Below are 25,794 nucleotides of genomic sequence, written 5' to 3' on the forward strand. Positions count from 1 at the left end.
TACCTTTCATCTTTCAGTGGCCATCTTAGTTGTACCCTTTTCTAACAACCATCTTTAACTCTCCAATTTCTCAGTGCTTTCTGACTTGTTCTTCTAATTAGACCACATACGGTAACACACTATGGTCATCTGTTGGTTTACTGCATGTTTTCAACATTAGGTAATGTCTTCTTCAGTCATTGTCAGATACATGGGAAGAATCTAATGAATATTTATTACATGACTGTATGAAAAATGAATTTTTACCTCTGGGATATGTTTTTGAACTGGCTGAATTGTATTTCTAGTCTCCTCATTTCTGTCAGAAACAGGTTGATTTGAAAATACGGTTAATTTCTAAGACTTTGGATTGACAATATAGAAATAATTGCATAAGGTTATCACCTCTTGATCCAAGGGCAATCTGACTGGAATAAATTTGACTGAAAATCTGACTGGAATAAAGAAATCACATATGGAGAACATACTAACATATTCAGTAGAGCAAAAATCAATTAGGGTGATTCATAGAAAATCAAATCAGCTGCTTTAAAAATATATTGGAAATAGAATTAGTGATTCAGGCAGATCTGAGTGCATAATATTTTATTAGTTTCTGCTTCCCTTACCCCAGGTCTGGCTCTCTGTGTCTTCTGTTTGCTGTGTGATCTTGAGGAACTACCTTAGAATCTCTGTACCTCAAATTTCTCAAATGTAAAGTGAAGGAGAAATATCTGTCTTGCCCCTCAACACACTTATTTTGAGTGTCACAAATAGGGACTACTGTAGCATTGTTTCAGCCTGAAGTAAGTTCTGAGTGAGGGCATAGTAAAAATTATGGGTTTTATGGCCATTTGTCATCTAATGACTAATGAAACCCTTAGAACATATAATTACACTAAAACTCAACATTGAGACTGTCACTTAGTGCTTTTGAATGAAAAATTTAGAACTTAAAATAATGAGAGAAGTCTTTCCTTATCAAAATTCTGGAATCATTTTACTGTACAAGTCCAACTCAGAAATGCAATTATGCATGAAATTATAGTTTGTATTTGAGATTGGAATTTATCACATGAGTAGTTTCTTAGAATGCATATCACACATAAAGCACCAAATAATCTAACATTTTAAAATAAAATAAGTGACTGAGTGATTCTTGTTATTATAAAAGTGGAGTTTAAGAGAGAATATGATACTAATATGCTTTTTAAACATTTTATAGACATTTAATTGCTATAATTGCAATAGAAAATAGCAACAGACAAAATTAACATAAAGAGCTTCTTTATAATAACTAAATAAAAATAACCAGTAACTTACTAATAATAATTTACATATAATTAGATAGAGACAGATTTTGGTTGTATTTTTCTTATTTTACTTTAATGATTGAAAATATTTCCTGCCTAAGTAGTCAACATGTGAATGAAGCTCATTAAACTGTTAAAGGTATGTGAGGAATTAAAGTAGCTTATACTTCTCTATAATCGTACTTATACTGCTTACTTTCATTATCCAGGTAGATAACATTTCTAAAAAGAACAATGACTTCTTTGTTCTTAAAATGATGATAACTTTCCTATAATCATTATGGAAAAGATATGACAATATTTAATTCTATAAATAAAGTTTCTGCATATTTTTAAATAAGGTATGATGCCATCAAAAAGCACATGAACTCTCTGGAAATGTGAGGAATTTCAAACAAGATAGTACCTGCCTTACTAAATTCATTAAAATGTACAACAAGCTTCCTTCATTCCTTTGTGAATGGTGGCCCATTGCACAACTTTTTAAAGATTCCATGTGATACTAATGTGCTCTCTTTTTTTTCTTTTTTTGGGGGGAGGGGGAGGTCCGGTCGTGGGGCCTGAACTCTGGGCCTGGGTGCTGTCCCTCAGCTCTTCAGCTCAAGGCTATCACTCTACCACTTGAGCCACAGCACTACTCCCGGCTTTTTTTTTCTTCTGCTTATGTGGTGCTGAGGAATTGAACCCAGGGCCTCAAGCATGCAAGGCAAGCACTCTACCACTGAGCCACCTTCCCAGCCCCTAATGTGCTTTCTTTTAGGCGTTTGTTTGCATTACTTATTTTATATATGAAGTAAAGCATGAAATAATAAAATGTTCAGCTAATCAAGAACTATCTGAAACTTCATAAATTAAAGATATTTAGATGTCTAGTTAATCAAGCCTATGAAGTGAAAAGGACTAGATAGCTAGGTAAAAGAATTCCCATGGGTCAAGTTGCACAAATAACACAGCAAAATAACACAGCCTAGAAGGGAAGATAAATATTCTGTCAAATAGCATGTTACTTTGACTTAATGTAATTAAGAATCCCCTGTGTGTTTGATGTTAATCTTATCTCTAAAGGTTTGGATCTTATAAAAGAAATTGGGAGTTACTTTGGAAATAGGAGAATGCTCTAGAGAAGAGCTTTCAAAGGAATAGAATCAATGTGCACAGTTTGCTCTGGGGTAAGGAGAGAGTGGTTAAGTTTACATGGATGACTGCGTATGACTGCCTCACCAGGGTGATATTGTAAAGGAGGAGAGCTCAAAGTTTAAGAAGTCTTAGACAAGAGAAGAGAAATTGACAGATCCTCTTTAGTAGTTTGACTTAAGATGCTTTAAGCTTTGTTTGGTTTGTATATCTTCAGATGTCTCAAAAACTTTCTTTTAGCCCAAAGGTTTACACTGTTTAGAGAGTCATTTTGTCTTTTCAAATGTATTGTTGTAACTGGGCACCACTGGTGGTGCATAGCTGAATCCTAGCTACTCAGGAGACTGAGATCTGAAGATCGAGGTTCAGAGGCAGCCTGGGAAGAAAAGTCCCTGGGCAGAAAAGACTCTTACCTCCAATTAGCCACTCAAAAAAACAGAGGTGGAGCTGTGACCATGAGCAAAAAGAACTCAGGGACAGTGCCCAGGCCTCCAGTTGAAGCCTCAGGACCAACAACAAATTCATTGTGTTATTGATTCAAAAAAAATCATGCAGTGTTTGTTATATGCCAGTTACAGCAATGAGGCATGGAATATAACAGTGGATGAAAACTTGAGGTGCTTGCCCTTCTGGGTGGTAGCAATATAAAAGAGTAATAAATCCCTGAAAGTGTTTTCTTCATAATCTTCTTTCACACTGGGAATTACAGGTTATGTTCGTCTTTTCTGACTTTGTTTGCAAAACATGAACATTAATTAATTAATTATTCTTTGAATACATCAGCGAGAGACTATCATTTTTCTAACACGAGTGATAGAAAGATGCATTATTCCTGCCCGTATGTATTTTATGATTTGTATATGAGACAATATGTGTATATACATCATGATGGTGAGACCACTCAATAGAACTGTGCAAATCTACATAAAAGGGATTAATTTCTAGTTGGTTCAGGAAAGGCTCCATGGATAAAGAAGCTATAGACTGGGTCTTCTGAACAGTGCAGGTATTGCATACAGTAAAGGAATGAAACATTATTTCAGGTGAAGGACAGAAAAGACCAGATCAAAAGGGCTATTGTTCAGTTTGGCTGACTTCATATCTCACTTTTGGTTGTGTGAATTTACAGGAAGAGAAGAGTAAAAGAAGAATGTCAAAATACCAGGTACTAGTTTCCAAAGACCACAGAATTCTCATTTGGAAGCTCCTTTATAGGATATACTTTAAAATCAGGTTGTTGTATAACCCCCAAGTCCCCAAATGCTTTTCCTGTAAGTTCCAATTTTCTTATGCATTCTAGGTATTGAGGAATGCACCACATTAAAAGGGACAGATATTAGGGCTAAATAATCAACAGTCATTGCAAACATCTCTTGGAAAGACATGTCTTCATTTTGATATTGATTATCATACAAAACTTTTGAATTTCAGGTTGGATTATGAATATTTGAACTTGTATCAAGTTCACCAAAGTTGACTTCTAGGGAGCCTGGAGTCACGTAGGCATAAATCAGAACCAAGCCAGGTGGAAGCCTAAAAGGTTCACAGGTATGGATAGATATTCCCTAGTCCTTCTTACTTTCAGTAGGAAATAATGTGAAATATTATGGCATTACACAGCTTTAAGAGGAAGCCTGAGCAGTTCAGGGCCTCTCACTGGTTTTTCCCAGTGGTTTTATTTCAATTTGATCCTGAGGCTAATTCAGAATGCCCAACCTGCCCAGCCAAAATAAGAGGCCTGAAGAAATAGTTAGGGCAAAAAAATTGACCTGCCTCAGTGCCTAAATCCATGATTTATAAAACTAACAATAGAGACAATGATCTTCCATTACCATGTAAATAGGATGACAAGGAAAGTTGACTTGCTAAGGCTTCCATGATTGAATTTTTCCAATTAGTATAAACTTCTTCTCATAGATGAAATTATGAAACAAAGAACAAAAGGGTAACGAGGGGAAAATCTATCATCTTGTTCCATCAATCTCTGATTGTTGCTGGTTATCAATTATGTTGCATTTTGATGAACTTGTAAAATACATACATTTATCACAATATAATTGTTTTGAGTGGTATCTAACTTTGAAAGAAAAAATGCCTATTTATGCTTTCAGTGTACTTTTCTGGTTAAATAATCCTAAGAAAAGTTCAGCACTTTTTTATATTTCTCCTGAATAAAAAACTCAGACTCAAACTGTAGGAACAAATAGACACTTAAGAGTTTCCTCTATGAATGTACTTGAATATGATGCATAATGCTTTAGGACTTTGTTTTGAATAGTAAAACTTAGGTAATGTGTGATATGACTTGGTGTGTATTCAGCACATGAACTTAAAACATCTGAACTTCATGTCTATCCCTCCCTTCATAATTCCATTAAAAGTTTCCTTTGGCCTAATATGGTACTAAAATTTTCAAAAGTCAATTCCTATGACACATAAATAAAATGTACAAATGAGAGAAATGTGTTCTGATGTTGTGAAATATATTTGAAAGGCTGCCATGAATAAGACTCTATTAAATAAAGTCTGTATTTCTGTATTTTCCACTGAGAGACAGTGTCCAATTTATTGCCCATTTGCAAGGCCTAATCCAAAGGAGTACAACATCCCCTGCCTATAGTAATCCAGTAAATTTCAGATATTTTGGCTCCTATAAAGGCAAAACGTACCTTATATGTGTTTTAAACTGTATCATTTCAAAACCTAAGTTGTCTATTATTGTGAGAACAAAATTATGTTTTCTTTTTTGTTGTTCACATGACTTGCCTTCTTAGCTTAAACCATTTGATTAAAAATGAAAAAGAAAAAAATATGAGAGAAAAAGCCCACCTTTCAAAGAAAGGTGAAATCATTGATTTCTCTTGAAATATTCCACAAGAAAGTGGAACCAGTGAGTGATATAGGCACCCCAGGGCTTAACAGCTGGAGGGCGAAAAACCACCTTTTATCCATGATTGACAAATAATACATAATGAGGAGAGAGAGAGGCAATTCAAGTCTTAAATTTCACTCTCTCTTTGGCTTTTCAGGGCAGCTGGGCACTGCTGTTCTCACTTTGTAACCTTTGAGGTACTGCCAGGGAAAGGGACTGGAGTGACAATTGTTTCTCTCCTCTACAATCCCCTAAAGCTCTGGTAAATAAGTGCAGCTTACTCTTTCAAAGAACATCCAGCTGCAAACAATTCCACCATTTCTCGCTGGAATCAAATCCTGGGGGTCTGAAAATGTATTGAGTGGTTATAATGACCACAGAAGAATAAGTCTGAGCTCTAACAACCCCTACAAGTGGCATCTGTTAAGTGGAGAATCAGTTGGTAGCTGATGAGTAAGCAATTGGAGAAAGATGAGCAGAAAGGCCAGTAAAAAGACAAAAAAAAAAAATCAAAGTAGAGGCTGGTTATTAACAAGCTTTAGAAAGTAAGGTTTCATTGTGGTTATTCAAAATATTTTTCCATTTCATAAAATTAAGATATCTTTGATGCAAATAATTTGGAAAATATGTGAGAAAAAAAGAAGTAAGAGCTGGGCACTGATGGCTCACACTGTAATCCTAGCTACTCAGGAGGCTGAGAGCTGAGCACAGTTCAAAGTCAGCCCAGGCAAGGAAAGTCGGTGAGATTCTTACCTCCAATTAACCACCAGAAAACTGGAAGTGGCACTGTGACTCAAGTGGTCTAGTGCTCACCTTGAGCTGAAGAGCTCAGGGACAGTGCCCAGGCCCAGAGTTCAAGCCCAGGACAGGCAAAAAAAAAAAAAAAAAGCAACTACTAATGATCTGAAAAACTAGAGATAGCACTAGTCAACATTTTTTTGGTCTCTTTTAGATTGTTTTCTATATTTGTGTATCATTATTATATATTTTTATCTCTGCCAATATCCATATTTATACCTTCATCTCTCTATTACTATGATGCCTAACCTTATACACGTGTATCTGTTAACCTAAGAGTTGTCATATGTGGCCTTTCCTCTTAATCCCTCCTTCTCCAATCACGTCTTTCCCTGGTATTTTCCATCAGAACCAATAACAATTCTGTTTTCTCAATTGCTCAGGATACATTTCTTCTTTACTAGTTATATTTGTTGATTCCAGGAAGTGTGTGCATCTATTCTTTCCTATTCTGGCTAGAATTTTTGGGTTATATTTCCTTCTTCCTTCCTTCCTTCCTTCCTTCCTTCCTTCCTTCCTTCCTTCCTTCCTTTTCTTTCCTTCCTTCCTTTCTTTTTCTCTTTCTTTTTTTCTTCCTTCCTTCCTTCCTTTCCTTTCCTTCTTTCTTTCTTTCTTTCTTTCTTTCTTTCTTTCTTTCTTTCTTTCTTTCTTTCTTTCTTTCTTTCTTTCTTTCTTCTCTCTCTCTCTCTCTTTCCTAACTGGATCTCATTATATGGCCCAAACTGGTCTCAAACCCATAACCCTACTGCCTCTTACTCCTGCATGATGTTATTACAAGTATGTACTACCAAGTCTAGCTTTGTGGCAGTCTCCTAAGTGGTCTCTGTAATGGGCACTTTCACCTCCAATGCAAAGGCTAAACTGGTTCTTGAATAATATAAATTAGACCATTCATTCTTCTGCACCACCACCTTTAATAGTTCCTAATCTTATTCAAAATAAAATCAAGAGTTCATATAATAGCTAAAGTTATGAGTCTCTCAAAGTGTTGCTGTTGAGATTTTAGATAGAACAGTTATTTGTGCGGGTACAAGCAAATTAATATTCACTGGGAAACCAAAAGTCATTCCCACAAATCATCCACAGACCTGAAAGCTATACTATGGCCCCCAGTGAAGAACTATTTTGGCCCTCCTGTTCATACTTCTGTCATACTCATCTTTACTACCTTCCATTGCTTACTCTGCTACAACTTTGTGGTTTATTAGGTAGGCTAGACTTTTTTTTAAGCATCCTGCCCTGTCCTTGCTGCTCTGTCTGCCTGGGGTCTTCTTTCCCCACTTAACTTAATTCATTTAGTTTGTTATACAAATGTCATTGAACATGGGAGCCTTTGCCATTCCCTTACTTTGTTCTAGTTTAGTCCTTTCGTAGATATCACTATGACACATGCTTTATTTTAGTTTTTCATTAATCTTGGCCATTGTGGTCAAGTTTTATGAGTACACAATATATACCAGGAAAATTATAAAAAAAAAACAGTGAAACCTATGTGTTCTTTCCCAAGGAGGGTGTATATGTTTGTACCTTTAGGTACATGTGTGAATCTGCTTATACATACACACTATTGCCATTTTCAGAAGCTATAGCTGCCATATTGTCAACCCTTTTTTCCTCTTAAAACTTTTCTGTTCATTTTGCTTTATCAAGACCTTGCCAAACTCTCCTTTCTATTCCATTTATTAAAAATATGCTTCTTTACTATCTTTCACCTGGCATTTGTTTAGTATTTTTCTCTCTCACTTATATCGATCAATAGTTAAGCCTAAAGACTTCTATGACCCAACCACATCTTATAAAATGCATCCATGTGTGTATTAATTTATTTTGTGCAAGAAATTCAATTTTTTTCATAATCATCTTCAAGTTAAAGTAAGAATATGAGTAGTGAGTCAGATGAATTGATGACAGAAAAAAACTAGCAGCCTGAAGCTAGGTACCTTTCCATTCCACTTGTTTTCTAGTGATCTTGAGGAATGACTTAGTGACATCTTCATTAAATTAACAGACGTAGAAATCCAGAAAGAAGAGATGAAAAGACAATATGCAGTAGCTCACATCTACACAAGAGGTAAGATTTGGAGGATTATGGTTCAAGGCCAGCTCAAGCAAAAAGAGGGAGGGGGAAGGAAAAAGAGAGAGAGAGAGGGAGGGAGGGAGGGAGGGAGGGAGAGAGAGAGAGAGAGAGAAAGAGAACCTCACCTGACTTGGTGACATGTGACTATCATCCTAGCTAAGAGGAGGCTTAGGTATACAGACTGTAATGTGAGGCTAGTCTTAAGCAAATACACATGCCCCTACCTAAAAAGAGAAACAACTAAAACAAAAACAATATTTTTAAAGGGCTGGGTCCATGGCTCATATAGTAAAGTACCTTCCTAGCAATTGTAAGCCCTTGAATTCAAACCCCAGCACTATAAAAAGAAAGACAATAAAGGGATAGTTGTAGAGTCAAATCCAAATAAAGGATATGATGGACTGAAATAATAGACCAAACAGACTATTGATGAATATTAAGAATGACAGCTGTAGAAGTATATTCTGTGGAAGATGAACTTGGCAGTAACAGTGAATTGACCTTATACATAATGTAGCTACATAATGTAGTCAACATAATGTAGCTGCTGGACCAATTAAACTGTGAAGCTGTGCAAATAAGGAATACAGTTTCTTTATAGGCTTTGGTACCAAAAAATATCTGTAGTATTATATCTAGTTTGGAGGCACTAATAGAAGACTTGGCAGTACAATAAGGGTTTCACAAACCAGAAATCACTTAAAAATGGAAAGAATTTGAGATCTTCAATAAAAAGTTACTATTATATATGTGTGTGTGTGTGTGTGTGTGTGTGTGTGTGTGTGTGTGTGAAGACATAATAAGATAAATGCAGCCTTCAAAATCAGTGTTTCCTTCCAGAGATTATCCATATATTTAGAAACACATATATATGAGCTTGCTTTTGGAGCTCTTTCCATGTCAGTTCAGGAAACCTTCCACTCTGACAGGACGCAGCCTGCACTCCAGGGCTGACAGGGCCATTCCACACTATAAAATATGTGGAATGTGGACGAGCAGCCTCTGGAGGCCGCCTGGGATCTCTGGGATTTCCAGGTCACTAATATGTCTTTTGCTTTCTCCCTGGAGAAGTCTGACCCACGATTTGAAAAGTATTAACCTTTTAGCTATTAAGAACACTTCTGAACTTTGGAGTTTAATCTAAACATTTGAAGGATTTTGGGTGGTCTCTGCTGATGCATTTTAAGTGCTTTAGAAGTTTTCAAGTGTAACTAAGAATGAACGAGGCCGGAGAGATTGCACTAGTTTATTTTGTAATGAGAGTCTTTAAACTCATCAATACCTTTATTAAAGTCTTCTATCGAGCCTTACTGGATATGTCTAATCTTTTCTCCCTGAATACAGGTCCAAACATTAGCTTAGTCTGGCAATTTCTTTAAGAGTCCCACTATATACCATATGCTTTCTGACAACTATGTTTTCACGCTCACTGGCCCTCCTTCATTGTCTTTGATTAAAGTTTGTAATCCTGCAAAGTGCTCATTAGGTTCATCTTGCTCCGTGAAGGCAAAATACTGAGCAATTGAATTATACCATCTAATTATATGTACTTAATTACTAGTCCTTCTTATTAATGTGTTTTCTTTGGGCAAGCTAATCTTTTTAAGTCTTAATTCCTAATCTATAGAATATTGATAGTAATTTTTGGAAATTTAGGGTCGCTGTTAGATTAACTGATGTGTTATGGAAAATACATGGTACATAAATACATCATGTGTTAGTATATGAGGAAGATTTCTGCAGTTGCCCTAAATTACACATTATCCTCATCTGAACTTCTCTACATAAATTCGTTATTATCTATAACTTAATGGATGATTTAATGTTTTCTTTCAACGAATATCAATTGTTTCTTTTTTTTATTGATTCTAAAATAGTTTTGGCACGTGTGTGTGTATGTGTGTGTGTGTGTGTGCGCGCGCGCGCGCGCGTGGCCCAAGTGCTTCAGAGTACTGTATTCTGTAGGTTAGGCTCAGAGCTTTTTGTTTTTTCTTGGCTTTCTTGCTCACAGTAAATGCTCTACCATTTGAACCATGACTCCAGCCCTGTTTTTTGCTGATTAGCTGGAGATAGAGTCTTAGGGCCTTTTGTGTTCAGGCTGGCTCTGAGCCATAATTCTAAAAAGCTGGGATCACAGGAGTGAATCTTGTGTACTGTCCTGCCTCTCTCAAATAGTTTAAAACTTTTTTTTTTTTTGTCGGTCATAGGGCTGGAACTCTGGGCGTGGGCTCAGTGTCCCTCAGCTCTTCAGCTCAAGGCAAGCATTCTACCAATTGAGCCACAGTGCCACTTCTGGTTTTCTGGTGGTTAATTGGAGATTAGAGTCTCACTGACTTTCTGCCCAGGCTGGTTCTCAGCCTCCTGAGTAGCTAGGATTACAGGCATGCACCCGGCTTAGTTTAAAACTCTTAAAGGGCAAGAAGTACACATAATTCTTTCTGGACACATAATACCTCTTTTTATAAATACTTAAATTTTCAATATTAATAGGTTTTAGAAAAATGCTCATTCACCTTATCATGTGCACATCTGTGGAAGGGTGTGGGGAGGAAAAAGGGTGAAAAAGTGCAGCAGTAGAGCAACTGACTGCACTGGACATCGATGAAAGTGAACTATGCAACTCATAGGTGGAGATAGGAGGTAGGGAATGGGAGAGAATGAGGGAGCAGATGACACTGTGCAAAAGGAAGTGTACTTATTACCTGACGTATGTGAAGGTAACCCTGATGTATGTCACCTTTAAAACAACAGTAAATTTTTAAAAAAGAAAAATGCTAATTGCTTAAAGAATAGCTATTTGGAGGTACTTTAAGAACAGGAAATTAAATAAAATAAACTCTAGAAAAATTTCTTGCATTCATGAAGTATTAATTCTTCAAAATTTCTGTAAAGTCTGTATTTTCCTCATGGCTTTCTTTATTAGAGCTTTGAAAAAATCCCTCAGTTTTTTACATTTTTAACATTTTATTTTTATTGTAAAGATGTAATACAGAGGGGTTACAGTTACATAAGTAATGAGTACATTTCTTGTTACTCCCTCCTTTGTTATTCTCCCACTATCCCTTCCCTCCACCACCTCCCACACTCCCAACCCCCAGTTGCGAAGTTCATTTCCAATATAGTGTCTTGTGTGTATCATTGTTGTAATGGGTCATCCTGTGTCCTTATTTCAATGTTTTGTTATTCCCTTTCCCCTCCCCAAATTGGACAAATGTATATACAAGATGCTGGGTACACTTCACCCCAGTTAGAATGGCTAGAATCAAGAACTCTAATAACAACAGATGCTAGAGGGGATGTGGACAGAAGGGAACCCTACTGAATTGTTGGTGGGAGTGTGAACTTGTTCAGTCACTTTGGAAAGCAGTATGGAGGTTCCTCAAAAGACTCCACATAGAGCTCCCCTATGACCCAGCAATCCCACTTTTGGGAATTTACCCAAAGGATCATAAACAAGGCCATACTAAAGCTACCAGCATAACTATGTTTATCGCAGCATTATTTACCATAGCTAAGATATGGAACCAACCCAGATTTCCCTCAGTAGATGAATAGATCAAGAAAATGTGATACACACACACACACACACACACACACACACACACACACACACTGGAATTCTATGCCTCTTTCAGAAAGAATGGCATTGCCCCATTTGTTAGGAAATGGAAAGACTTGGAAAAAATTATATTAAGTGAAGTAAGCCAGGCCCAAAGAAACATAGGTCCCATGGTTTCCTTTATTTGCAATAACTAGTATGTCTGAGACAAACAAAACGGTCAGATAAATTGATGTGAGGTGAAATGAACCCAAAGATAAGGACTCAAATGTTTTTCTTTCTTTCTTGCTACCGTTTCTAACATATTTATAAGATATTTCTTTGTTGCTTTGTATGTCTCTCCCCCATGGTATTACCCCTGTTTTCACTGTATTTGATGGTATAATTTGGGAAGGGGAAGGGAAAAAAAAACAAATTGTTTAAATAGGGATACAGGTGAACCCATTGCAATGATGAGATGTACAAGAAGCTATGTCGAAAAAGGACTTTACAACTTTGGCACGGGGTGGGGGGTGGGTGGGGGAGGGAAGGGGAGGGCTGGGAGAAGGGATGGGAAGGGGAAACAAAGAAGGAGGCAACAATGCTTGATAAGAAATGTACTCATTACCTTGCTCATGTAATTGTAACCTCTCTGTATGGTATTTTCACAATTAAAAAAAAAGATGCTGGGTACCAATATCAAGTACAGTGACAATAGGAGATATACCATAGGGCAAAGAACATACAAAGGAAACAAAACAATCGCATAGTACATTAAAAACAACAACAACAACAAAGAAGAAACACTTGTGTCCCAACTCCAACTTTTGGAAAAAAGAGGCTCTCATTAGACCCTCTATACAGTTTTCTCTTTTACTCTATTGTTTTTTTTCCCCCATGTTTTCCCTCATTTGCAAAAATTAGTATACGTTTAGGATAATTTTATCAGATGAGCAGAAAAGCTCAAAAGCTACGTACATATGATCATATAAGATGATGCTAAGTGAAATGAACCCCAAGGTATGGACACAAGTGGTTCTTCTTTGTTGTTGTGGTTTTAAATTTTTTACTTTTTGAAACTACAATAAGTATTACCAGCAATATATAAACCTTATAAGTAAAAATCTTATTTCCCAGTTTGTGTCCAATACTATGTTTTGGACCGATCATTGGATGAAACTAATCTGTATATTATAGTAGTCTCTAGAATTATTAAGAATCTTAATGCTGCATCAATTCAACATGTCTACTTCCAAAGAGGATTGCTTTCCATAAGAAACCTGTTTCCCTTTTTAATGTAATTTACATGTTCTCCTGTACTTGAACTTTTCCCATCCATTAAACTTAAGGTTTAATTTCATCCAGGGTTGTGATATGGTTTCTTGACAGAAGTATAAAGAGTTCACATCTCAACCCACTTTATTTAGTATCTCAATCACTGGCTTTTCTTTCAATGGCATTTCAGAAAGGGTATTCATTTTTTCAGCATCTTTATTAGCTTAGTTAATACTCTTCAAAAATGAATGGGTGGTATGGGAAGAGATGGAAGATACTATGATCACCATAAAGTTGTATGCATTTTCAAAGTAATCCCAATTTTATTTTCTCATCACTGGTTACTAAGGGGAAACTGACCTTGAGGAACTATTATTCTACTGCCCACTGCCTTTTTGTTTACTGCCTTTTAATCAAAGTTATTTGAGTGAGAGTGATGCTGGGGAATTAATAAAGAAGTATTCTGCCTTTATGAAAGATGTGAGAGCTCTCTTTAAAAATTTGTCTTATTGTTCTTACAATTGTTATACTTACATCTTCCTTCTGAAGCCATCTTCTAACAGATGGAGAGTTATATTATCTGTGGAGTAGGGTAGAACAAAGATAATAAAACAACGCAGTCAATAATATTTCCCCCTGAACTTCACCTTGTCTCTTAATTTTCAGCTATAAAAGCCAATAATTTCCTTAGTGTTTAAGTGATTTTGACTTTTATATTACTTATAACTGAGAGCATATGAAAAGATATGCATATATTCTGAATTTATGCACACAACCATGTTAACAAAGTCAGCACAATCTTATATTTGCAGAAAGCATTTGGGAATGTCTTTGAATGAACTTGGAATTATGATAGAGTTTCCCCTCATTTACTATTTGTTATGACTGGACTGCAATTTGGAGATGATAACCAACTCAAGAGAACACAAGGGGAAAAATAGATATTATTTACAATTATATTTATTTCATCAAATACAATCTTGATTTAGTTGTTAAGTACATTCAAGAAATGGATCCATGAAAAGAAATCCTCTAATCTTTAGGAATCAATATCAAACTGAGTCATTTTCAAAATATAATTTGTATAGATTAGTGTTGATTGAGATTTAACACCTACACTTCCCCAGATCATTTGTATCCCTTTTGAGTGAAGTCAAATATGTTTTCAGAGCAATGCCTTTCTGTACTATACAATTACAATGGTGCATTATTTATTCATCAGGAATCCATATGGATGTAACCCTCTGTACATCACCTTTATAATAACAATAAAAATCCATATGAATTGAGTAAAGATTTTCAATTAGTGTTAATTTCATCCACTAAAATACAGAAATGAGTATGGGATCATCTAGCTATGTAAGATGGATTAACTTATTTAGTGCAAAGAAATACATCCTACACATCTGGATTCAAGGATCTTTGCAATAATTTAAGAGGTTGACTACAAACCCCTGGGTGAAAAGTGTTCATGTGCGATTCCATTTTTTTGTGCGCAATTAAAAATAATAAAAGTTTAATTTTCTCTTCTCCATGGTATTTTATATACATAATATCTATTTCTGAGATTTATTGAAAAAAGACAAATCATAAAATGAAGTGCTCATAGCAACATTTATTGTGGCCAAAAATTCTGCCTTTATGTTTGTATTTAGGGTCCCTGGTTTCTATTTTATTGATGAGGACACTGACTGAAAGGAAGTTGCTTCCTGAATCCCAGTAAGGGATTAAGTAGAAGAATGGGTATGGAATGTAAGGTATGCATTATCTTTAGTGCCAATACTTTAACTATGATGCCATGATGCTCTAGAGCACTAAAACAGGCACTATGGGCTGAAACAAGACTTCAGAGCTCACCCATTTCAACAGCTCACATTTGTCTCACCTTGTTATTTAAAGTCATCATGAAAGGATTGACACTGTTCAAATTTCATGGTAATCACAAACTGATTCTTTGGGTTGTGCAACTTTGTACAACTACTGAAGGATAATAAAGTAAGTAAATTAAAACTCCAAAAAAAATGTCACTCAGAGAGAAAAGCAAAACAAAGCAAAACAAAGTGATCAAAGCCTTAGAATTAGAGAGAAACTAATAGATCAATTCCCCCTGAAAATTATTTGTAGAGTACAGATATTTGCCTGGATTCTTAACCCAACTCTTTCATCTACTGACAATGTAATCTTGCATATCTTAATGACCTTCTCTGAACCATTATTGAAATTTATTTAGCACAGAAAAATTCAAGCTTCATTGCCTAGGTGATAGGTTTTGAGGGACAATCTATGCTGTATATACTATAAGTTACACACACACACACACACACACACATACACACATAGAATATATTGCCATTATTTTCTAATTTTCTCATTTTTCTGCTTTTTCACATTTGGAAATATTAACTTGTAATAAAAATGTTTATTGTTGTTATTAATCCTAGATAAAGGGACAAGATGTATAATCCATTAATTGAGAGATAGTTAAAAAAAAAAAGGAGAAACGCCCCAGGCCTAGTGCTTATTTTGGATAATTTGATAATCTAGTACTGGAATAAGCTTTAGAACTTAACTCAGAAGCATAGCCTAAGGCTGTGCCATGGTGAAACAGAAAAATCCCATTTTAAAAATGGGAAGATTCCATTTCAATAGTCTCATTTATAAGATGTACAACAGATTTTAAGAGATGCCCTCCCATACCCTCTAACAAAAGGAAAAATAAATCTTATTAATGCAGACTATGCATTAGAAAATTTTCTTTCTGTACTTGGTTAAATAAAGGACCTGTTTTTTATAACTATACAATTACTTGGAATGGAAAAGGTCACATGTAATATAACTAAGCAAGTAAAAACGAAATCTTATTTACAAAGTCAATTAGAAAAAACTCATTACTCGGGCTGGGAAGGTGGCTCAGTGGTAGAGCGCTTGCCTTGCATGCCAGAGGCCCTGGGTTCGATTCCTCAGCACCACATAAGCAAAAAGAAAAAAGCCGGAAGTGGCGCTGTGGCTCAAGTGGTAGAGCGCTAGCCTTGAGCTGAAGAGCTGAGGGACAGCGCCCAGGCCCAGAGTTCAGGCCCCACGACCGGACCCAAAAAAAGAAAAAACTCATTACTAAAGAAATGAGTTCCATATCTGTTGGATTCTTTGCCAGACTGATATTCCAAGTTCAATATTAATGTTTGTTTTAAAATACTGATGGCCTACACAATCATTTTTTTTCTAGGATTTAGTGCTGTTAAAATCTTAAGTGCCTTCTGGGCACCGGTGGCTCACGACTGTAATCCTAGCTACTCAGGAGGCTGAGATCTGAGGATTGCAGTTCAAAGTCAGCCGGAGCAAGGAAAGTCTGTGAGACTCTTATCTCCAATAAACCACTAGAAAACCGGAAGTGGCACTGTGGCTCAAGCGGTAGAGCGCTAGCCTTTATCTGAAGAGCTGAGGGACAGTGTTCAGGCCCAGACTTCAAGCCCCATGACTGACCAAAAAAAAAAAATCTTAAATGCCAAATACTAACCATGTAGGGCTATAGCTTGCTGTATTTTTTTTAGTAATTTGTAAATAGAGCATAAAATAACTGAAAGAAGTTTGATCTAAAATATACAATTGTATATATAAATATAATATATACTTTCAGATTGCAATTTTTGTCATCTGTTCAAGGGAAATAGTAGTATATACTTTGGTTAAGATTCTTACAAAGATAACCTAAATGAGGTGAAAGCTGCTTGGCAATAATGACACAATTGGAAATTTATTCATCACTATCCCAAAATTTCTTCATAAATTTTCAGTTAGTAGTTTCATACTGTAAATCATTGCTTGAAATTTTCAAACAAAAAGTTTATTTCTTCTTTTGTAATGACATTCTGAATTGGCAATGAAAATGTTGAATCAAGTTGACTATTTGCTTTCTATTTTTATTTAGAAAGCCATCTGCCATAAATTTGCAGAAAACAAGTTATTAAAGCCATCTATGAACCCTTAATACTATCTGGTTGCTGTTACTTAGCCCTTACCCAAATTCTTTAGATGCTACTTCTCAAAATTATGTTAATTCTAATATTCTTTATCATCAAGGATGGTCTGTATATTTTTAAAGGAGCACAACCACTTTGGGCCTTCAAATATTTCTGCTATTTCTTCAAAAACAAAACAAAAATTAAATTACTAAGCCTTTTCCTTTTTTGCCATTCCGGAAATCTAATCATGTGTACTGAAATGAGGATAAGGAAGCATATCTGGTTTTCATTTCTGAACTCAACACCAGGTGTTGTTTTCTTTTGTCCCCATTTTTTGACTTTCATGCAGTCCAGAGGGGCGAATCGTGACAGATTAAAATTTTGAATGATGGGCCCCACTATTATGAGAGAACATCTCTAGGCCATGATGTGTAAAGACCAAAAAGACTTTCAATATACACGTGTTATATGCAATGTGCATGAACTGTTCATTTCCATTAACCCAGAATTTTGAATGAAAATTTGACCCATTTAGAAACTGAGTGTTCTGGATGAAGCTCTTTCACACAAGACAGTGGTGAAGGGAGCTTGGAAGGGTTTGGTATCTAAGGTGCCAGAGACACAGACTCGTGTGACGCTCGTGTGCTGTGTGAGCGTGTATGCTGACAATCCAGGAGCAAGCTCCTCCATAAACCTGACAAAGGTTCGGGTACCCAGCTGCAATCTCCAGGCGGGAAAAGAGGAAGCTCTTTATCTGGACGAAGGTCTGGATGCCCGACCACGACCTTGGGTGAAGGACCTGGGGAATGTGTCCTTCGTGCTCCTCCAAATCATTCCGTAGAACCATGCCTCGAGATTCCTTTTGTGTTTTCTCATGGAGCCCACCTGTACAATGCTTTCTCTTTATTATCTTGATCCCATGGAACTTCTCCATCTTTGTTGACAACTCTTCCTGCTCACTGATTAAAGGTTAACTCTCATTGTCTGCATTCCCAGAAAATTGTTTCAGGTTAACTTTCTGTTCCATGCTGTCCCTTGACTGCCCCGTGACTGCAGATTTACTTTCTATGCCCGTATGCTGTATATAAGCATATGATGTTTTAAACCTTGTCCATTCCCGCATGGTGTGGTCCGCTTTCTGCCTACCAGACGCCCGTTCCCATGTCTCGCTGAGGAATCAGCAACACTAAAGAGCCTGGTAAAAAGAACTTCATCTTTGTAGAGTCTATTTGTTCTGAAAGCTGATGCTGAGACAAAAATAGATCAGTCATAGGTTAGTGCTGAGTATAGAGAAGCTCCGTCCACTCATGAAATTTAAAAATATTTACCTTAAAAATTATTTCCAAGACTTGGAGAAAATTATATTAAGTGAAGTAAGCCAGGCCCAAAGAAACATAGGTCCCATGGTTTCCCTAATTTGCAATAAGTAGTATATGTCTAGGACAAGCAGAAAAGGTCAAAAGATATGTACATATGACCATACAAGATGATGTTAAGAGAAATGAACCCCAAGATAGGGATACACGTTTTTTTTTTCTTTCTTGCTATTGTTTTTAACGTATTTAAAATGTACTGTTATTTATTTATTTATTTATGCTTCTTTTGTATGTGCTTCCCCCACGGTATAACCCCTGTTTTCACTGTATTTGATGTCGGTGCCCTGCATCTTGTTTATACAGTTTCCTAATTTGGGGAGGGGAAAGGAAATAACAAAATGTTGAAATAAGGATACAGGTTGACCCATTGTAACAATGAGATGTACAAGACACTATGCTAAAACTGAACTTTACAACTTGTGGCGGGGAGGGAGGGAGGAGTTGGGGATGTGGGGAGGGAAGGGGTGGTAGGGAAAAACAAAAGAGGAGGTAACAACGTCTTGTGCCCAGATAAGGATCCCCAAAGACCACCAAGGAGCCGATTCCGATGCAAGCACACGAGAGTCGCTTATTGCAAGCTGGAGCCTGGACTCACAACTGTCAACGATGCAGCAGTTCAGAGTTGAGAGCCCCTGACCCTTCAGTTCACAGGGTTTTTATAGGGTATAGAGTTGAGGTAAGGGGGTTCCTAGCTTGGCAGTGACATGTTTGGTTGATATTTAGTGAGTGAATCTTGTAACAATCTTATTGGCTAGCGTGTGCAGGCTAAACAGTTAAGCAGCAAACTGTTAACTGTGCTATCTTAAGAAACATCTGGAGCTTTAGGTACCCTCCCGTCATCCGCTGATGGCTATTGCTAGGGGAGTTACCGGCAGAACATTATTGGGACATTTTGCAGTTTTTCCAGGAACCTGAGTTCTTACTTTCGGTGAAAGTCTTTACAACGGGTACTTTCGGTAAAGGCCTTAACAATGGAGTCTAAGTCCAGAACGGCTGTACTTTGGCTATGGACTCTCCAACTCGATAGTAAATGTACTCATTACCTTACTCACGTAACTGTAACCCCTCTGTACACTTTTTTATGATAAAAAACATAAAAAAAATTTATTTCCAAGTTGTTGTCTGAAGGCCCTCTTCCCGCTCTTTGTAATTGAAAGGAAATATAATTTCTAACAACTGCTGTAGAATTAACTTGAGTGGAATTAACAAATGTTACAATGTCTGGAGTTATAATGCAAACACTGGGACAAATTCGTCACTTACTACTGTCATTCTTTCTTTAAAATGTTTTCTGAATATGTACATACATCTGTTACTATAACATGTATTTCATATTATTTGAATATAAAAAGGGAAAGAATTGTAAATAAGGGTATATAAAAACTGAAAATGTTCACTAATTTATTAATTCACATGTATTGTTGGCTGAAAGTATAATTAGATATCTAAGGAAGAAAACAACATATATATAAAATTCAGAATCTATAAATAAAGAAAAATGACCATGATAAAATGGCAAGATACTCTAGTTTGACATTCATTTACTTCATCCAGATGTATTTATTGATCACCTACCATATACTGTTTACTGGGACTTAAACTGAGACACTGGGTGTTGTTTCTTTTTTTTTTAAATTTAATTTTATTTTATTTGTGAACATACTGTACAGAGGAGTTACAATTGCATGGGCAGGATAAAGCGTACATTTCTTACTAAGCATTGCAGCCTCCTCCTTTGTTTACCCTTCACATCCCTTCCCAGCCTCCCACCTCCCCCCCAATCCCAATCCTTCTCCTTCCTCCCCCCTCCCCCGCACTGACGTTGTAAAGCTCGTTTTGGACATGATAACTTGTACTTCTCATTGTTGCATCAGGTCCACCTGTATCCTTAAACAACTGGTTTTTCCCCATCTCCTCCACAAGTTATACTGACATCAAATATAGTGAAAGCAGGGGTTATACTGTGGGGGAGGGACATACAAAGCAACAAAGAGATAATCTTATAAATGCATTAGAAACACATGCATGAAAGAAAAAAACATTAAAATACACATCTAACGGTTCATTTTCCTGTTGTTTCTTAGCTTTTATGCTCAAAGGCTGTTGCTCTACTACTTGAGCCACAGCTCCACTTCCAATTTATTTTCTGATAATTTGGAGATAAGCATCTCACAGACTTTTCTTCCTAAGGTTCCCTAGAACCAAGATCCTCAAATCTCAAGCACCTGAGTAGCTAGGTTTAGAAGGCATGAATCACCAGCAACTGGCTTGAGTTTATGTTTTATTTTTGTTCACTTGAGATCTCCCATAAAGTTGATCCACCTGTATATCTGAAAAGACATAAGCAAGTTTGAACTATTTCTACCTTGAAGTCAGTATTTGCTCTAGCATTCTCACTTCTGTTAATGGTATTTCCGTTCCTCTACATAATGAAAAAGTATTATCATCTTTAAAAAGCCACAACTTTCATATTATCAGCTCTTCTTAAAAATTTCCTGCTCATTTTACTTTATCAATACCTTGTTCTCTTTTCCCATTGTCTCTAAAAAAAGTGCTTCTTCATTATCTTTCATTGGCCATATTTCAATGTCCCCTTACTGATTTCACTTGTTTACTATTTTTTCCTCTCATTTAAATTGATTAATAGCTACGTCTACCTACAGAAGAATACTAATCACATCATCACTCTGTTTAGCAGCCCTCAATGGCTCCCTATTAAGCAAAATCCTCTCAGTCTGTCATTTATGCCTTCCGTAATAGCTCCTGAGCAGCTAATCTAATGAATATAAATTATATTGATGTTCAAATTAAACAGTGTTGAGCTACCCCCTGTAGAGAGTATTTTTAAACTTCTGGTTCTGATCTAATTTTGCTTTTGATACTCTTTTTTTTAAGTGAACCTATATTCAGCCTGTATATTGAACGTTTCTGAAGATGATTATATTGTATTACATACCAATACAGTGTCAAAGGCCTTCATATGCTTCTCAGATAGTTTAGTTTAAATTTTTCAATGTGAGAGGCTAAAGGATGGAACAACAAAGCATGACTCTCCTAGGTGTATGGAGAACAGAAAGATAGGGCATTTACTCCTTTTGAGCATATAAATGTATGGATAAGTCAGGGAACAGTGATACATTTATAGTATTTGCTCCAATTTCCCAGCTGTAGTCAATACAGCTTCTCCCAGCCTTTTGCTTCTGGGTTTTCACTATGACAAATTCTGTATCAAAAGCTTACTGAACGATACTGACTACTGTTCTATTATGAGAACATCAGTACTTCTACCAAGAGCCCACTCCCAAGGCTGAGTCTTTTCACTTGCTCTCCAAAGGAATGAGACCATAGGCTCTTGCCTACACACACACAGGTTTCTTGTCTCCATGTCTTCTTTGCTCTTTCTGAAATGACATCCTGCCATTTTTGTTACTGCCATATCATTTAAATTCCATATTTCATATGAGCCACACTCAGATATCCTTCACAATTTCTTTAATAACAGGTTATGGTAGACTCTGTTAAAGACACATTCCTGAACCCTTTGAATGGCATGCATAATTTAAGACTTATTTTTTCATATGACTCAAAAGAGGTGGCAAGTGCTTACATTTCTCAGCTAAAGATAGGACTGTCACATGGTAATAGCATACAGAGCATTTACAATTTGCTTCATCTACATACATTAAAATCATGAGTCCTGACAATTTTTAAACATTTTGAAAATTTATACATTCTTTGAAACCTGCACAGATACATAAGAGGTCCCTGATATGTTTCCATTTGTCCCTATCCAGCTCAGGTTTGAACTCACTGGAGAATATTCAGAGAATTATAGGGATAAAGTGTAAGTTTATAAGATACAAAAATCCTGAAGTATAAAACAATTCATCTAAGGCAATAGCAACAAATACTATTCTATGCAGGTGTTTTTCTACATAGGAGATTACTGTGCCTGAGAATCTCACTATGATGTGTTCAGAAGGGTCTGGAAAAACTTTAGGAAACCCAGACAGACTCTGTTTTTCCATTGAAGTATTTATTAGTGAAACTGGGCACATTCCTAAACGTTAGCTTTTCTTCCCTTCCTTTAGCTGTTTGTACTTCTCTGGTAAAAGCCTCTTTAGTCCCAGACACTCTTCTTGCCTCTTTTGATAAGTAAATATATGAATGTATTCATTTGTTAATCCTCATAGAGTGCGCAGTTAACAGGGGTCCTGTGTTTTTTTTTTTGTGATATGAAGGGAATGAAGCTTTACTTTGGAGTAGAAGCTTTTTGTCCTTTTCCCCTTCTTTCCCACACACTTCCTTTGCTTCACACTCTTCTTCCATGCTTTTTTGATGTAACAAAGACATCATTTGATCGGGTTTGACAGAACAGCCTATCAAAATATATTTATATTAAAATTCAAATTATATTCTGGAATTTATTATTAACCATAGTACTTATTAAATAAGCCATATTTAATACTTATTAAATAGAAAACTAAATTCTACTATAAAAATATATTTTACTCCTTTAACTGAAAATTATTCATGACTATTTTTTAAACTGAAGAATTTCATTGTCTTTCCTGAAAGGAATTCTGGTGACTACAATTTTTTTTAAAAAATACTGAAACAGATTAACAATCAGAACTTAAATCCCATTGATTTAAAGAAGAAATCATGTCTTTTGGGCCTGATTGTTCTTTAACCCACATCTATAAAAGTAAAGGTTTGACAAGAAATGCACTCCTTACCTGTAATGTAACTGTAACTCCTCTGTATAGCATCTTTACAACAAAATAAAATTTAAAAAATTAAAGGTTTGGTTCTTAAGGGATTTTTTTAGGTTTGGTTTTTATTTCGTAATAAAATGTAATGCTACTGAAAAACGTTGAGGATAATTCAAATATCAGACACAGCAGTTATTGCAATAAATATGGTTGTTATTCCAGAGACTGTCCATTCAATGATATGACTAATCTGTCTGTAAAAGTGTAGTTTAAAGCTTGAGGTACTATAAGCAAAGGTTTTAATGAGCCAAAGTCAGTACACATAGACTATCTCCTTTGGTTGTTGTCACATGAATAATCATTAGGATCCTTAATAAAGCTGTAGTGACACATTCATATGAACATATTCTTCCCCAGAAAGCATTAGGAGTTTGATATATCAAAGAACTTTAAGGGCCACCTATTCGGGCACGTTTTTATAAGGGAAAAGCTCCAAATGTTTGTTCAATTGCTAAAATGACTACAGTTTTCTAATTCAATTGTGTGAATTTGAAAAAAAAATTCTTACTAGTCCTATTTGGTGACTTACTTGAAAAGCACGAAAAAGGAAGAACATTATTGTAAAGGACTAAGAAAAGTCTATATATATCTTTTTTGGGGGGGGTCCAGTCGTAGGCCTGAATTCTGGGCCTGGGTGCTGTCCCTCAGCTCTTCATCTCAAGGCTAGTGCTCTACCACTTGAGCCACAGCGCCAATTCCGGCTTTTCTCTTTTTGCTTATGTCGTGCTGAGGAATCAAACCCAGGGCCTCATGCATGCAAGGCAAGTGCTCTACCACTGAGCCACCTTCCCAGCCCAAGTCTATGTATATCTTAAGAAAATTAAAGATTTCTTTTCCTGAGTGAAGACATGAAATGTTTTTTTTTTGAAAGAGGTGACTTTCACTTTGAATAAAAGACAATTTTATTGGCAAGAGTAAGTGCAGAAATACACATTAAAAAAGAAAAAGGAAATTCATCAACTGCTTTTGGAGTGGTTAATATTGCTCATATTGCAGCAATTGTTCCAAATGCTGCTGACAGAGCCTCCTGGAGTGGACAGGAATCCATGGTGGACAGTTGACCAACATTCTTCCATCTTTTATTTGTTCTGAACTTCAAGTCTAGGAAACCAGACCTACATGTCATTTCTGTAGCTAGCTTTCCTAAGGTGTCATCCCACTAACAGCAAGATTATCTCTTCCAAGGTGACAAATAAAAATGATCCCATTCATTTCAAGGTTGCCCAAACACAAGATTTGCCTTTTTTGTCATAACAAAGATGTTAATTTAGGCGGTAATGTTTTCTGGTCAAGTTCCCCCCCCCCACAATTCTTCTTAGCAATTTCATACATTTACTTTAAAATTAAAATTATTCTTTCAGGCAAAGTGAAAAATATTTTGGACTTGTGGTTTCTAGCACGTATCAAGGGATACTGTGAAGAGCTAGTATAAAGATATTCTAAGTCACTATTAAATATGTTGTCAGTTACTTTTCTCAAAGGTTAAGCACAGATAGCTGTTGGCCCATATAATTCTAATGTGTACAGATAAACAGTAGAAGGAGCCCAGCGTTTGGAGTAAAAAAGAGTATTGTTGGATCCCTGGCTTTGCATTTTATTGAATCACTCTGTTTTTAAATTTTTCTCCATTTTGGAGAAAATTAAATATAATGCATATCAAATATCTACCAAAAGGTCTCTGACACATTAATAGTTACAATTATTTTTATAGATTCAAAGATTACATTTCTTAAGCTTTGGAGCAGATGATTAAAAAAAAGAGCATTAACAAAAACAATTTGTATTTTTTAGTTATTTTTGTAAGTACTAAGCCTATGGATCTTAGAATTCCTTTCTTAGTAATGTTTCTCTTAACCTAGGAAAAAGTATAGCAGTTTGCACAGCTAGTGACCTTTTCTCCTTAGCTTGCTAGAAAAGTTACATTGCCAACATTTGCTAACATTTTGAACACGCTGAAAAGAAAGATGCTAAACATTAATTATGGATAGTTACAAAATAGAATTTCCTTGATGTAAAAGTTTTTTAAAAAAATGAATTAGAAGAGGGAGGAAATTAACAGCAGAAAGGAAACTTTATATTTTGGCAAGCTCTGCAACATGGAAACATTCTTCTTTCATGGGTTTCCATGAATTTGAATCTCTGGACAGTTTCTCAATTATAGCTTGTAACTGCAGGCTTCAAAGCAATTCTGAAGTTCAGTTCACCTCAGTCAGTCAGTCAATAATGTTTTCTGAATTCCCACAGAGGGAAGCATTCTGAGTAAGAGGCCAATTTTCATTTTCCTCAGCATGATGCCTAATCTTGAGACTGTCATTCGGTCAGGCAGACAGGCTTAATGACCCCTCACTTTGAATCCTCTGCAGTGTGTGCCTCTTCCAGGTCTGCAGAGGCTTGATCTGACCCCCTCCCACCTGCCACCGGACATCTCCGCTCTTCCTGCTTGTACCAGATGAAAACTCTTGAGTCCGGAAGCTTCCCAGATTAATACCAGACCCTTAATCTCACACCACCTCCTACCCAATGTTGCTCAACTTTATTTTATAAATATGTGTATTGTTTGCTTGAGCTGAACCAAATTGTATTCTCCCCAAGTTTAAGAACTACCCTCAATTATAGGATCAGAGAGTATCCAAGGTCAAGGGGTTTTGAGGTTTAGAAGATCACCTTATTTTTTTAAGATTAAAATAACTAAGACCCA

Source organism: Dipodomys ordii, unplaced genomic scaffold (assembly GCF_000151885.1).
Source record: "Dipodomys ordii isolate 6190 unplaced genomic scaffold, Dord_2.0 Scaffold28, whole genome shotgun sequence".
Classification (NCBI taxonomy): Eukaryota; Metazoa; Chordata; class Mammalia; order Rodentia; family Heteromyidae; genus Dipodomys; species Dipodomys ordii.